Source organism: Leucopleurus acutus, assembly GCF_964270905.1.
Source record: "Leucopleurus acutus genome assembly, chromosome: 9".
Classification (NCBI taxonomy): Eukaryota; Metazoa; Chordata; class Mammalia; order Artiodactyla; family Delphinidae; genus Leucopleurus; species Leucopleurus acutus.
Genome location: NC_139144.1, coordinates 100,963,213 through 100,976,991, shown reverse-complemented (window position 1 = coordinate 100,976,991; position 13,779 = coordinate 100,963,213). Strand labels below are relative to the sequence as shown.

General features: G+C 39.3%; 1 protein-coding gene across 1 annotated transcript in view; it reads right to left on the bottom strand.

Annotated features, from left to right (window-relative positions):
• CNTNAP2 (contactin associated protein 2) overlaps nucleotides 1-13,779 on the bottom strand; it is a gene marked incomplete at both ends in the record, with an annotated part of 2,035,904 nt that overhangs the window by 495,633 nt on the left and 1,526,492 nt on the right. The gene's annotated exons all lie outside the window — the stretch shown is intronic.

The window sequence follows — 13,779 nt, the reverse complement described above, 5'->3', positions numbered from 1 at the left end:
CTCAACATTAGCAGATTAAAAATTTAATTTTAAAGTATCTGAAACTTTGTTAAGAGTCAACATTAAGAAGCAGCTTAGAGAAAGAAGTGTAACTACATGTTTTTTTTCCACCTAGTGATGGTGCTATATCACTCATAGATTGAGTCGTAACTTTTCAAAACATCCTAACAAATTTTTGAAGTGATACAGAGAATTTCTCATTCACACCTCCTCCATAATTTTAGTTTGCAAATGGGAAGAGTAGACAGATCCTGATAAGAAGATTCCAGTTACTAGTGTGATGGATAACAGTTTAGGTCTTGGGGACAGAATTCAGACAACTGATGGCAAGTGTGGAGATGCTCCTGTGGAGAGCTCCGCCCTGTTATATTAATTAATTAATTAACCAATTAATGCAACAGAAAGTTCAGCTGTGTGATACTAACCTAAAGACCACGGGCTTGTGTATATATCTCTTCACACTGGAGTTCATGGAATTAGCAAAAAGGCGAACTGAAAAGATGAAAAGACTAAAAATTATGATCATGATGTGGACTATTTCAAGAAACTATATTTGGGGGCCCACGCCAGGATAAGTAGTTCTCATACTATCTACATTTGCAGCTATGCTACAACCAAGGAGTATAGTGACTGATCATTTTAACGTTAAAGATATGTTTTCAGGAAAAGGTTAATCTGTTCTCAGCACAGTCTCTTAAAAAAGTCAGAGAAAGCTATTATTTTTGAAGTATTTTTGTGAAAAAGTGAAAATAGAAACATTTCTTTGTGCTTATATAAGGGTTAATTTTGAACAGTTTAAAATGCTGCCTCTTTCCAGCAAAATCTCTTCCGCAGTGGTACGTAATCATTAAGTTATTATTGCAGGCTGAAGCAGCCTGTCAGTTTGATTCTGAAAGCTGTATTACAGTTGACTCTTCTGTTTTTTGTTTGTGTCCATGTCACCTGCACATCCATTCCAATGCCAAGTGCGTGCCTAGAGCTAAAAGGGACTCGAGTGAAAGTGACGGCACACATCTCACTTGCCTTCTTGACAGTGAATATGACCTCATGATAGAAGTGGGGGGGGTGAGGGTCTAGAGAGTGCAGGTGTGCGAGGGTAGAGAGCAGCTCGCTCGGGAATGGCCCATGTTGCTGGCACAGGCAGGAGAAGCAGATTCCCTTGGAGGTTTCTGTTGTGCAACTAGGCACCTGTGGATCCTTTTCAAAACAAAGATTACGATTCGCTTCCAATTCTCTGGCCCTATGGTGATGACGCTGCTGCCTGGGCTATTTAATCTCACGATGATCTCAGAAGGGGACAGTCAGAAAACACAATCTTTTTTTTCTTTTTATTGGAAAACAGCCGCACTCATTCCTTTATGTGTTATCTGTGGCTACCTGCACCTACAGTGACGGAGTTTAGCAGATACCACAGGCAGCTATGGCTGGCAAAGCCTAGGCACTACTAGCTGACCCTTTTAGAAAAAGTTTGCCAATCCCTATCCCAAAGGAACACAGAAACACAATCTTGATTCCAGTTTAGCAAAGAACAGTTGGGGTGAAACAGATTACGTCCTTTAAAAGTTTAAATTCCTAAGTGTTACCTCAAAGATGATTAATTTGTTTCCCCTTATAAACACCCATGCTGAAAAATCAAGTTACTCAATCTGCTGGTATATTAACATTCCTAATTGTGTTTATTGAAACACATGGTCATTTACTTGATGAAAATGTAAGACTGGCTTTGAGATATTTCATTTGTGCGGACTGTCGTACTGATGTGACTGTATTATGCTAATGGTCACTTTCCAAAAATGCAAGTTATAAAACAGCAACAGAATGTTGCTGTTTCATGCCATTCTTCCAGTAGAGTCTCAATGATATATTAATCATATTTACTATACTTTAAGGAGAAATTTTACTGAACCATTATCATCCTGATTTAACATACTTTTCAGAAGATTTAGCTGGAGTCTGACATGACTGATGTGACTCACAATCTCTAACATGGAGATAAGGCCTCTTTGACTCTGATCGCATTATTTTTAAATATAAAAAAAATTAAAACTTCCTCCAAACTGGCAACAACACAGTTATTCACTTAAAGGGTTAGGGTTTTATGTATGAATCATGAATCTTTAAAATCTGTGAATTTTTGTTCCCTGGTACTTAAGCTTTCTCTCTGTTTCTATAATTTGGAACCATTCCAGGAAATTACTCAGTTGTTTTCTTACCATTAAACACAGTTTGAAGCCCAAATGCCTTTTAGAATCCAGACAGGCCAAATTTTCAGCAGAAAAAGATATCTGACATGGAATTGAAATATTTAAGTATATATTTAAAATTATCTTAAAGTTGCTAAAACTATTCTCTTCCCCTTGCTCTCAGAGCTGAGTGTACTTAATGCCGCTATTAAATTAAAAGTAACACTATTATTAATAATAGATATGTAGAAATAAATACAGCATTCTGTGTTATCATCCAGATTGCCCTCCTTCCATCTGAAAACTGGCTGTACTATCTTATGTATCTATAACAAGTTGTCTATCAAAACTGTCTTTATCAAAATTTTATTCGAAATCCATTAGTGACTAATTGCTTATGTTTCTTTTGTTCTTCATGAATTATAGGGAAAATGCTCTCCCCTAATTACAGGATTGCCACTTTCTAGCTGTATGACCTTTGGTAAATTATTTCACCTGGATGTTAACATCCTTATCAGTAAAATGGGAATAATCATATATCTACCTCTGTGGTTGTAAAGAGCAAATGAGTTATGCATTTAAAACACCAAGCACAGTGTGGGGCATATGTGAAGTGAAAAAAAAGTCTGTGTGTGTATGGGTTTTTTTAGTAATAATAAAGAATTAATGGTAAGTTTGATCCATGTGAGCTATGTTTTATAGTCTGTAATTTCTGAATTACGGTTTATGAATTAAGCTGTTTTGTTAAATGTGTGATGTTTTAATGATATTAACATTGATGATTTTTAAAAGAGAGCCTACACCATTACCTGGATTCGTAAGGATTTCTATCTTTTATATGTCATTGAAGCCAAATACTTGAAAATGCATAATTTATCAACACATAAAAAATCCACTTATACCTCCTATTTGTGTATGAATTCCTTTTTTTGTATTCTTCAAAATTTCAGATGATTTCAACCATTCTTTTTTTTTTATTTCACTTTTTTCTTTTTAACGTCTTTATTGGAGTATAACTGCTTTACAATGGTGTGTTAGTTTCTGCTTTATAACAAGATTTCAAACGTTCTTGCTGCAATTTGAAGGACTCCCATTTGGAAGTTGCTCAGACAATCTCCTAGTCAAAACCTGGATCCTGGCATATGGTTAAATACAGGGAATATTTCTAGTTAAGCTTTTTCAGTTGCATAATGATTTTTAGCTAAAGCAACTGCCTTGAACTCTGCCCACATTTTCTAGGACCACCATTCAAATCCTTGAGCAGTGCCTGAATATCCTGTGTTCCTCATGTTGAAAAGCAAGGAACATTCATAGCTTTGTGAAATAGGGAGCAAAGAAGTTTTCTGCCAAACAGTTTATGAAAGGTATCACGCTTTGCCCTGGACTGTTAACTGCCTTTGTATATTGTACAGCACTAGCCAGCTGGGAAGTCTCTTTAGGACTGAGATCTCAGTCCTGTTCTCCTTCCTCTAGAGTAGGTGCTCACGAAATTCTATCTGGTCAGTTCTCACATAAAGGACATGCCTTATATACCACCGAATGGCTGAATGAAACTAGAAGTTCTACCAAATGCTAAGATTTTCTGTTGACAATTACGTATCTCAGTGTTGTCAAAGATCCAGCTATTTAAAAATATCCAAACATACCATTTTTCCTGTTATCATTATATAGACTCAGAAAGTAAAGCAAAGAAATGGGACAATTTTATGGACAATTAGGAAAGGGAAATGGCTTCAATTCTTCAATCTGCCTCTTTGCCTCCCTTGTCTAAGGTACTGCTTGAGGGTGGTGGTGGTGGAAATTTATGGAGGTTTTCTGCTATATTGATTACTTTTGAAACTGATCATTTTTTTTTTTGACAATTTGCTCAGGAAATCTTTGCTGAAGGCCTAATTGGATTTGAGCCCTTAGGGAGTGCTATTTGTATTTCTTACACCATGAGTTCACCTAGACTGCACTTAAACTTTCCAAGTAATTTTTCTGTGTTCAAGCCTCAGAGAGGCTTAATTTCCAACTGCTACTGGAGAACATTTATGTTACCACCTCCTGATTATCCAAGCCAAGAATCTAGACACCCTCCTAGAGATCTGATCCGAATGCCTCTCCTACCTTCACTTTCCTTTCCATCAGCACTCATCCCTTCTCTCCTGGATTACAGACTTGATCTGACCCCCGTTCAGTTCATCCTTTCCACTGTGACCAGAGTGATTTTTCTTAAACACAAATTGGCCCATATCCCTCCCCTACTTAAAATCCTTCAATTCCTCACAAGAGCTTTCAGGATAAAGTTCCAAACGCCTCAGCTTAATACACGAAACCTCTGTGTAAGTTAAGACCCCTGTGTTACCTTTTCCCTCCATCCCCCTCCATAGCCCTCTAAGCACTCTTCGCAAGAGCTCTGTGAAAATGTCTGTAGCAACTCAGACCTTCCCTGCCCCTGAGGAGGGCTCTCAAACCGGGGGGCATGTGTCATTCCAGGGGATATCTGGCAGTACTGGGAGGATTCCGATTGTCACACTGGCATCTCATGGGCAGAGACCAGGGATGTTGATAACATCCTAAAACTCACAGCATAGCCCTTCATACAAAGAACTGTCCTGTCCAAAATGCCAAGGATGAGAAACGCTGCCCTAGACCAACCTTTATGTCTTTATCCACTTTCTCCTACTCTTCGTTTAAGACTCAGCTCCAGAGTTACTGCCTCTGGAAATAGTCCTGTAATACCCACAGCCTGGTCTCCTTTCCATTCACCTCTTCAGTCCTTTACCCTGTAGACCCCACTGCCACAACTCCTACCATAGTTACTGTTACCTTCTTTTCTCCCCTACAGATTTTAGAATACTTTGGAATGTAATCTTTGGAATCTATTAGATGGCCCACAAATGCTTATTGATTACACAAATGAATAAAGATAATCAGGGCAAGCTGGTGTTTCCAAGAAAATCAACATCAAGGCGAAATGATTATAACTGCTTTGAGCCCCTAGAGTTATGTTTACTTATTTATAAAATGCCTTTGGGACAGAGCAGACTTCACCTACGTAGAAATTCACAGGGGGAAAATTAAGACATCATTAGAATATATTAATTTGGGGGTTAGGACTATGTACTCATTTTCCTACAGTTTCAATTTTATATTTTGAGAATAGGATAGCTGTAAGTGTGAAAATGAACAGCTTGAAGTGTAAATAATGGACCAAAGCTTCATCCAAGGCTAAACGTTACCACTCATTTATCTACCAAATATTTACAGTGGCCTGTTATATGTCATCCACCACACTGGTGCTGGAATGTAATATTAAGCACAAAGCCCTGTGCCTGCCCTCATGGAGCTGTGGGCTGGTGAGAAAGACACACGAAGTAGCATTGCTGCCATCAGTGGGGAATCACGAACAGTGATGATTACTACGGCAGGGAAAGGTGTCAGGAGACCTTGTAACATGCAGGGGAGAGTACGGCTGATCTATTTTGAAGAGTCAGTAGGGGTTTCCAGACAGTGACACTTCTGGAGCTGATTTCAGACTGGGGAAGGAGGTGCGGGCTGGGGAAGGGGTGTGACCGCCGGGAGAGCAGCACACAGCGAAGCCTGAGATGGGAGCAGACCCCGCATCTGGTGTCTCTCCTGAAACACCAGGAGAAGGGAAGGTGGGAGGGAATGGGGCTGGGGAGGTGGGCAGGGCCTTTTAGGTCAATGTTCAATGTTTAGGACTTTAGGTTGGAAACATTTAGGGGAGCCCTTATGTGTACAGGCACTCCTAATACAAAAGTTAAAAGTAATGTCATTTGAGGTCTACTTTATTAAAATTAACAAAAAATAAATATTGGAAATACTAAACCTTCTTCCTAGATTGTTTTTCAGATTGGAAACATTCATAATTTTATCACTTTCCTTGGGCTACTGTAACAAATGACCGCAAACCTGGTGGCTTACAGCAGAAATGCATGCATTCTCTCACAGCTCTGGAGGCCAGGAATCAGAAGCCAAAGGTGGTAGGAGGGCAGTGCTCCCCCTGCAGGCTGTAGGGGAAAATGTTCCTTGCCTCTTCCAACTTCTAATGGCTCCTGACATGCCTTGGCCCATGGCAGCATAACCTCAATCCCTGCCTCCCTCTGCTCCTGGGTCTTCCTGTGGCCTTCTTCTCTGTGTCTTGTCAAATCCCCCTCTCCTTTCTCCTATAAGGACACCAGTCATTGGACTTAGGGAAGACTATAAATCCAGGAGGATCTCAGCCCAAGATCCTGAACTTCATTACATCTGCAAAGACCCTATTTCCAAATAAGGTCACATTCATAGGAACTGGGATTTAGGACTTGGACATATCTTTTCGGTGGGGACACAGTTCAAGCTACTAAAATAATGTTTATTTTAAACCAGTTACTGGACTTGTGAGCTGCTGCTGTTTTACTTCTTAGAGTCTTCATGACAACAGCTGCTACAGAGGCAAGCACTAGACTGTACTGGATGTGGGTCTCATCCTGGTTGGGCCACTATCTGCTGTGTGACACTTTATATATACACACACACACACACACACACCCCTCTATACACTTCTCCTATGGATCTATAACTTCATGACTCTCTTCACGGTTCTGCTCACTTTTTCTTGCCCATGCTGACTTTCTGGCCTCTAGTCGTCCTGCTTTAACATATGTGCATCTTTCTTCTCTTGGTCAATAGGGAGGTTGGTGGGGTCCTCCCTGACCTATGCATCGATAGCTGGAGCCCTGCTCCATGTCCCAGCTGGTCAGCTCCAGCCTGTGGCTCACCAAATCCTTGCACAGAGACTAACATTTTTATAGGGGAGTATTTCATTGGATAATGAAGCAGTGATACTTTGGAAGCTGAGGCAAGTCTTTCCTCGTTTATAGTAGAGAATCAGTCCCTAGGCGAAGTGAGTTTGGCACTGCCGTTCAGAAGTTAGAAGAAGGTGTGAGCACGCAGAGAGAAAAGTTTCTGATTCAGCTGAATTATGAAGAAAAGAAGCACCTTTGTACGGCTTAAAATACACATAACAACACTGAAACGCTGAGATAAGCTAAATCGACAGCCTTTACTAAATCAACAGCAGCATTTTTGTCAGCGGAGGTCTGCCATAACATATCTTAAGTACAGACCAAAAACTGGCTATAAGGGATGCTTCCAACTACTGGTAATGTTAGGTTTCCTATTGAAAGTGATTCTCTCTCCCTGTATCTGGGGTTTGAGTTCTTACAGTCAGAAAACTCTGCTGGGGTGTAATGAGGATTTTAAAGGTGGGAGATGGATCCCTTCAGTCATTGTAGGTGTCTATGAAAAACCCAGAAACATTAATCTGGCAGTGTACCCAAGGGAAAGAAATAATTGAAAAAGAGACATAAAGGGGGAAGAAAGACAACTATTAAAAGGTTGAATTCTGGTAGAGTTAAGAGGATATTTTTACAACACTCAATGCATTTTTAGATAGCTTCCTCCATCGATTCCAACAGAAAATGCATCACAGAACAGTACGAAAGAGCAATATTCCTTTTTATGAGACTGTTCATAGAAAAAGAAAAAGAAGATTTAGCTGGCAGCAGGAATTTGTTCCACCTAGCTGTAAACGGAAATCACTTTCAAAGCAGTTATGGGAAAATTTAGCTGGATTCCCAAACATTATAACATGTTCAGTGCAAGGCTGATTCATGGAGCTTCTGCCAGCAAATGATTATTCTTGCGCTATGAGGGGGCAGGCATACTGTTCCAGTTACAGGAAAGTCAGAGAAAAAGAACATGATAGTCAGTAGAAGAGCCAAAGGAACCTGATTTATAGATTATATTGACTTGCTAGAGTGAAAGGAAAAAAATCCATATCTAATCTTTCACTTCTTCCTTTGAAGCGTCTTTCTGACGCGGACCTTCCCATCTATGACTGCTGAATGCGCCCTCATGCCTTCTCTTACTTCTCGATCAACTGCATTGCCATCGCACCCCCTTAGTTCTGTAGCCAGGGTGTCAGATATGTGTCTGTGGCACTCAGCACCTTCCCCCCTCCTTCAGTGCTCTCCCCACAGCACTAGGACTGGCAGCCTGGGAACACGTTTTCCAAAACCCCGTCAACAGAGTTCCCTTTCAGAGTCTACCAGTGAGAAGCCCCTGTTTGAGATTTGGACCGGGGCACGAACCCATGTCCCCTGCATCGGCAGGCGGACTCTCAACCACTGCGCCACCAGGGAAGCCCTAGACTCCTTTTTTTACTCTTGCTTCCATTATGTTGTTCAACACATTAACCTAAGGATAATAAGTGCACCATTGTTGTCTCTGGAATTTTCTTGCAAGATGCTGACATGCATTCTGCAAGTTCTGATGTTCACAAGTGTGTAAGCAATGCCTAATATAATACATCAGGACTGACATCTGGCTGAGAGTGAGTGTAAGATGTCATTGAATTTAAGATGCATAACAATTTCAGAAGTAATACAATATGAAAAATTATGTGTCCCAAAATTCATTAAATTCTGTCTTACTTTCTATTTCTTCGATGTGTGTATTTTCAAGGGATAGTTCATGGCATATAATTGGTTTTAGTGTCCCAGAATACAAACATAATGATAGATTGGTAAAATATCATCTTATGCCTTGTTTTAAAGCAATCAGGTTAATTACTGATAATTACTAATTTAATGTCTATAATGCATAACACCTATAGCTTTAATTCATGTTTATACCCCCAAAACATTTAATGTCCTTATACTATAGGCATAGTTGCATCTGAAAAGATTATTCACTCTCTTACTTAATAAGAATTCCTCTACCTTCTTGAAGGCTCAAAGATTTCTGTGATCTCTATGCATGAATAACAAGGCTATGGTAATAGAAATGACAAAATCTTGTTTTGTTTGAGGAAAATAAGTCAGAGAAAGAGATTTAGTTCCTTAAGAGGATATACTTGCCCTTTCTGCTATTTTTCTCAGAGAAGGGGTTATGTTCTGCTTATTCATAACCAGTACCTACCTCTTGAATACTCGGCTGAGCAGAAAACATAGCTTAGAAGTCAGCAGGAACTTGGTGATATGAAAGAACACTGTATGAAATGAAATAATGCATAAAGAGCATGGTGCCCGGCAGATCTGTCTCCATCTGTTGCTTTCCCTTATCTTTTCTTCCCTCCAACCAATTATATGGTCTGACCAGTGCCCGAAAAATAGCAGGCAATCAATTAATGATGATTCCCTTAGTCTTGCTTCAAAGTTAGAGCAGGGTAAATATTTGGACTGAAATGATTTTTTCTTCTTTATGGCTTATCTACAGTTTTGAAAAAAGGGGGTACTCCAAGTCACCCACATCTTCAGATTCACATATTTGCTTCAATGCAAACAAGATTCTTCATAGTGTGTTTTGGCTTGAATGGGAAGCTGGGGCTCTTCTGGCCCAAGGTTTCTATGGAGATCCACGTCTGGATCAGTGTGGCTCCAGGATTCTGGGAGAGTTTCTAGGGGGCTCCTACAGGGAGGGAGTCCATGTGATTCACCACAGTCCTGTGTGTGGCCCCTGTGGGCCTCTACTTCACTTGCAGCCTGACTGCTCTGTATTTCCCACCAGGATTCAGGCAGGTACTCCAGGCATCATTCAGGATATCGTAGGTCTATCCTCATTGTTACTGTGGAAAAGACCTGGGATTCCGGCAAACTAACCATTTGCTCTTCTAATTTCTCTTGCATACACATCACTTAACACTGGAAGGCAGTATAGTAGAGGGGTCACGGTTTGTATGAGCTTTCAAGTCAGAATCCTGACTTTCCAATCCTGGCTCTGTTACCTAGAGTTATGTGACCTTGATCAATTTACTTCATGCTTCAGTTTCATTATTTGTAAAATGGGAAAGATGTCTGTCTCGTGGGGGTTTTGTGAGAATTGAATGAGGTACGTATGTAAAGTGCCTGGCACATAGTAAGCCCCGAATAAAGAGAACTATTGTCATTGACAAACATGGCATTTTAAGACTTCTAATTCAGCATCATTAGCTCATCTGTCTTATTGACACTTAATCGAGACGATTTCTAAAGTGTGAGCCCATATTAATTTCCCAGAAACTCAACTGTCTACTTCAGTTCATTTTTTTTAACCAAACTGAAACTAACTCCCGTGGCATGACTGATTTCGCCAGAGGGATTTCTGCATATATACTAAACAGGACCTTTCCTTCTGTTGCTCAACCCCATCTGTTCTTGCCTCCACCTGGTCCAATTTCATATCCAGTTGGTAGAGCGCCACCTGAAAAAAATCCCCATTATATTCTGATGTCCTGAAGAAACCTTGAGAAAAATTCAACATAGAGAGTTTGGTCACTTGAACACACAAAAGCCTCAATAAATTTTTAGGGAAAATGGGGAACTTGCCATATGGTGCTATTGGTAGTGATGAAATTAAATCATATTGAAGTCATATTAGAAAAAAATAATAAACTTGTGCCTAGCAGAGTGCTGAGCACATCATGACCTGACTTTATTTTTTTACATTAGAAAATTATGACATTTTAGATGATTAGAGAAACTAGGGCCTTTGAGACTTTAATTACTCTTTCACAAAATGTGTTCTGAATCGCATTAATGTGAGCTGGAGCATCTGTGAAGTGAGCATCTACGAGGAGGGGAATGTCTGCTCTGCGTGGTGTAGCAAGGCATAGCGACAGCAGCATTGAGCATCACCCCCAAAACCATTTGCTCTTTGCTTATTACATTGCAGACGTTATGATAAGCACTTTGCCTTTATGACCTTCATGTGTTTCATCAAATTAAGATTCCAATTATCGCATCATGCCCATTATTTTTTATATCACTCTACCCCCACCTATGGACATAGCATTAGATTTTAAGAATCATCTGAATTAAAGTGGGAACTGTGCGTGTCATAGAATGGAAGAATACAGTAATCCATGGTTCCTTACATCCCCTCTATGAGGCTCATTTTACAAATAAGGAAATTGAAGCTCAGAGATATTAAATGAAATGCCTCAGCGCACTGTGCTAGGAAACACGGTAACCTGGATTTCAGTCCAATTTCGTCTGCTCCCTAAAACCTGTATTAACCTGAGCATCAGTGGCCTGGCCCTGAGATGAGTGTGATTCTGCAGGAAATGAGAACCGGTGAGCAAGGCTCTAGAATGCACCTGGGCTTCCAGTGCCTCATCCAAAATCACAGCTTCAGATCTTAAACAGGTATACTGCTCTCACCCATTTCCCTTCTTTCTTTCAACTCTCTCCTCATTCATCAGTGACCTAAGTCTAGAAATATTTTTTTTCCTCAAATGCATCCATTCTCCTCCCCTGTATGGATCACTTGTTTTGAAAGCATAGGTCACATCAGAAAATGTAAGAATAGTAGAATGGGTGCTTTTTTTAAGGAAATCTTCTCCACCCCTTTCATTCTCCAGTAATAGAAATATGCTTTATCTTCAATTAAACAAATGATGGGTTTAAGTCAAGGAGGCATTTGGTTACTTGTCTTAGGCAGGGGACAACTGGTCAGCAATCTCCCCAGCAACTTTCCCTCCTTCTTTCTTATTCATTTTCTTTTCACCTTCTTGGGCTCGGTGAGAATATAGCTAGCAATACAGAAGCTATCTATTTTTTTTTCCTGTGCAGCTAAGATCCCCAAACTCCCAACCCAAAGCCTGGGGAGAAAAAATTTCCAAATGTAAATAGCATATTTAATCATTTTACAAATCTCTCTCCTCTTTCCTCCAGTAAATATAAAGAAGTGAACACTTGAGAAGTTTTACAATCAAATTTGTTTAGTAAATCTAGTGGCTCATTCTTTAGAGTGAAAATATTCATTTATTTAACAAATATTTACTGAGTACCTACTGTGTGCCAGGCTCTGTGCTAAACATGCTATGTTTATTATGTGCAATTTACACAACCACTTGGTAAGATGTTTTCATAGGGGTTAAGTGGATCGCCCAAATGGAGGGCTTGGCAGGATTCAGAGAGAAGTCAGGTTGACTCGGAAGCCCTTGCTCCATCTATTTCCCCACCAAGGATGGGGAAAATGAACAAAGCATTTGGCACCAGGATATTTTTCAATAGTAAGTAGTTACTGAAGTTATTACTGACAAGGACTTTAGCCCTTAAAATTTATTCAGTATTTACTTAAAGGACATATCCATTTAATGATATTCTTTCTTACTTCTTGATAAGACTATAATGATAGTTGGAAAAACTAACTGGATTCATTAAACTTCACTGTAACAGGAAGTTCTGTTTACTTTTACTTTTGCCATGTGGATATTATAAACATATTCCCTATACTGTTTTTTAACTTCAGAGAAAATTCCAAGCAATTTTTATTCACCCCATTGATTTCCATCTGTGAAGAAGGCTGCTGGTTATATCAGTCAGTGACTTGGGTTTGAAGTCTCACTGATATCTCTAATAAAACATTAGAAGAAAACCTTAAAGTATAGACACGAAATGGTTGTTTTAGAGTCATCAAATTTGAACTTGAAAGATTTATGGATCAAATGCAGAGCATGGGCTATAGCTTTTTAGTTTCTATCCTCTGGCGAATAGTAAACTACAAATTAAGAGTTAATTCGTAATTACACACAAATTGACTGGTTGAGATATAAGGGAATCTTTTAAGTTAAACTAATGTCAAATTATTCCAATTACAGAATCAGAATAATGGATTTCTAACAATTGGATAAATTACAGGATTACAGCATCACTTACAAATTTTAAAACTTTGTTGAATTAGAGCTTATAGTTTCCTTTTGTATTCCTTTTATTATTTTTTTTAGAAATCTCAGGCAAAAAGTCCAATTAGTTCTTTTCAATTACTATTAAAACATTTTCTTTGTGTTTTTGGCTTTGGTCTTTCTCTGAATCCATCCTGCATATGACTGCCATACTCTTCTTTGTGGAATTCATTATAATATATTCCAGCTTGTAAACCTTCCATGGCTTTCCACTGCCTGGCTTAAAGGTAGAATGCCTACAACTCATTGGCCCGAGATGAATTGTTCCCTGTAATCTGGTCTCAAGGTTCTGCTACCACTCTTCTGCAAAAACCAGGAACTGAAGTCAAAAACTCAGTTTTACTGGGCAAAATCTCTGCCTTTTAAGACCTTCTCTCATAGTTACACCACACCTCAGTACCTCCCTCAGTATCATCTCTCGAGAAAACCTGTCTTGCCTCTCCAGTTCGGAGAGATCTCTGCTGCCCACAGGCTCTCAGAGCACCCCTTATCCCTAGCGCTTGCTGAGTAGCTGTATCTCATCTCCTGCTTTTCTGCATATACATTTTCTCCTTGCAGCTGATGGTAAACCTTGTTTAAGATAATATGCCTGTGGCTGCACATACTAAGCACACAATTTTTATTGCTTTCTGTGTCCCAGCGAAAATCTTATATCCCTTTAGGATGTTTATTTTAAATTTTATGAAAGATTATTATTACCACACTTCAGAATTTTTTTCCTGAATAACAATAACCTGATTTTCTCCTCTCAGAACTCACCTTTACAATACCTAATAACCCTGTTAGCCTTATTATAAACTTCCTTAAAGTTCTACCCAACTATACTAATTTCAGTTGTGAATTAAAGTGTTAGATGAAATTGTAACATGAAACATGTCAGCT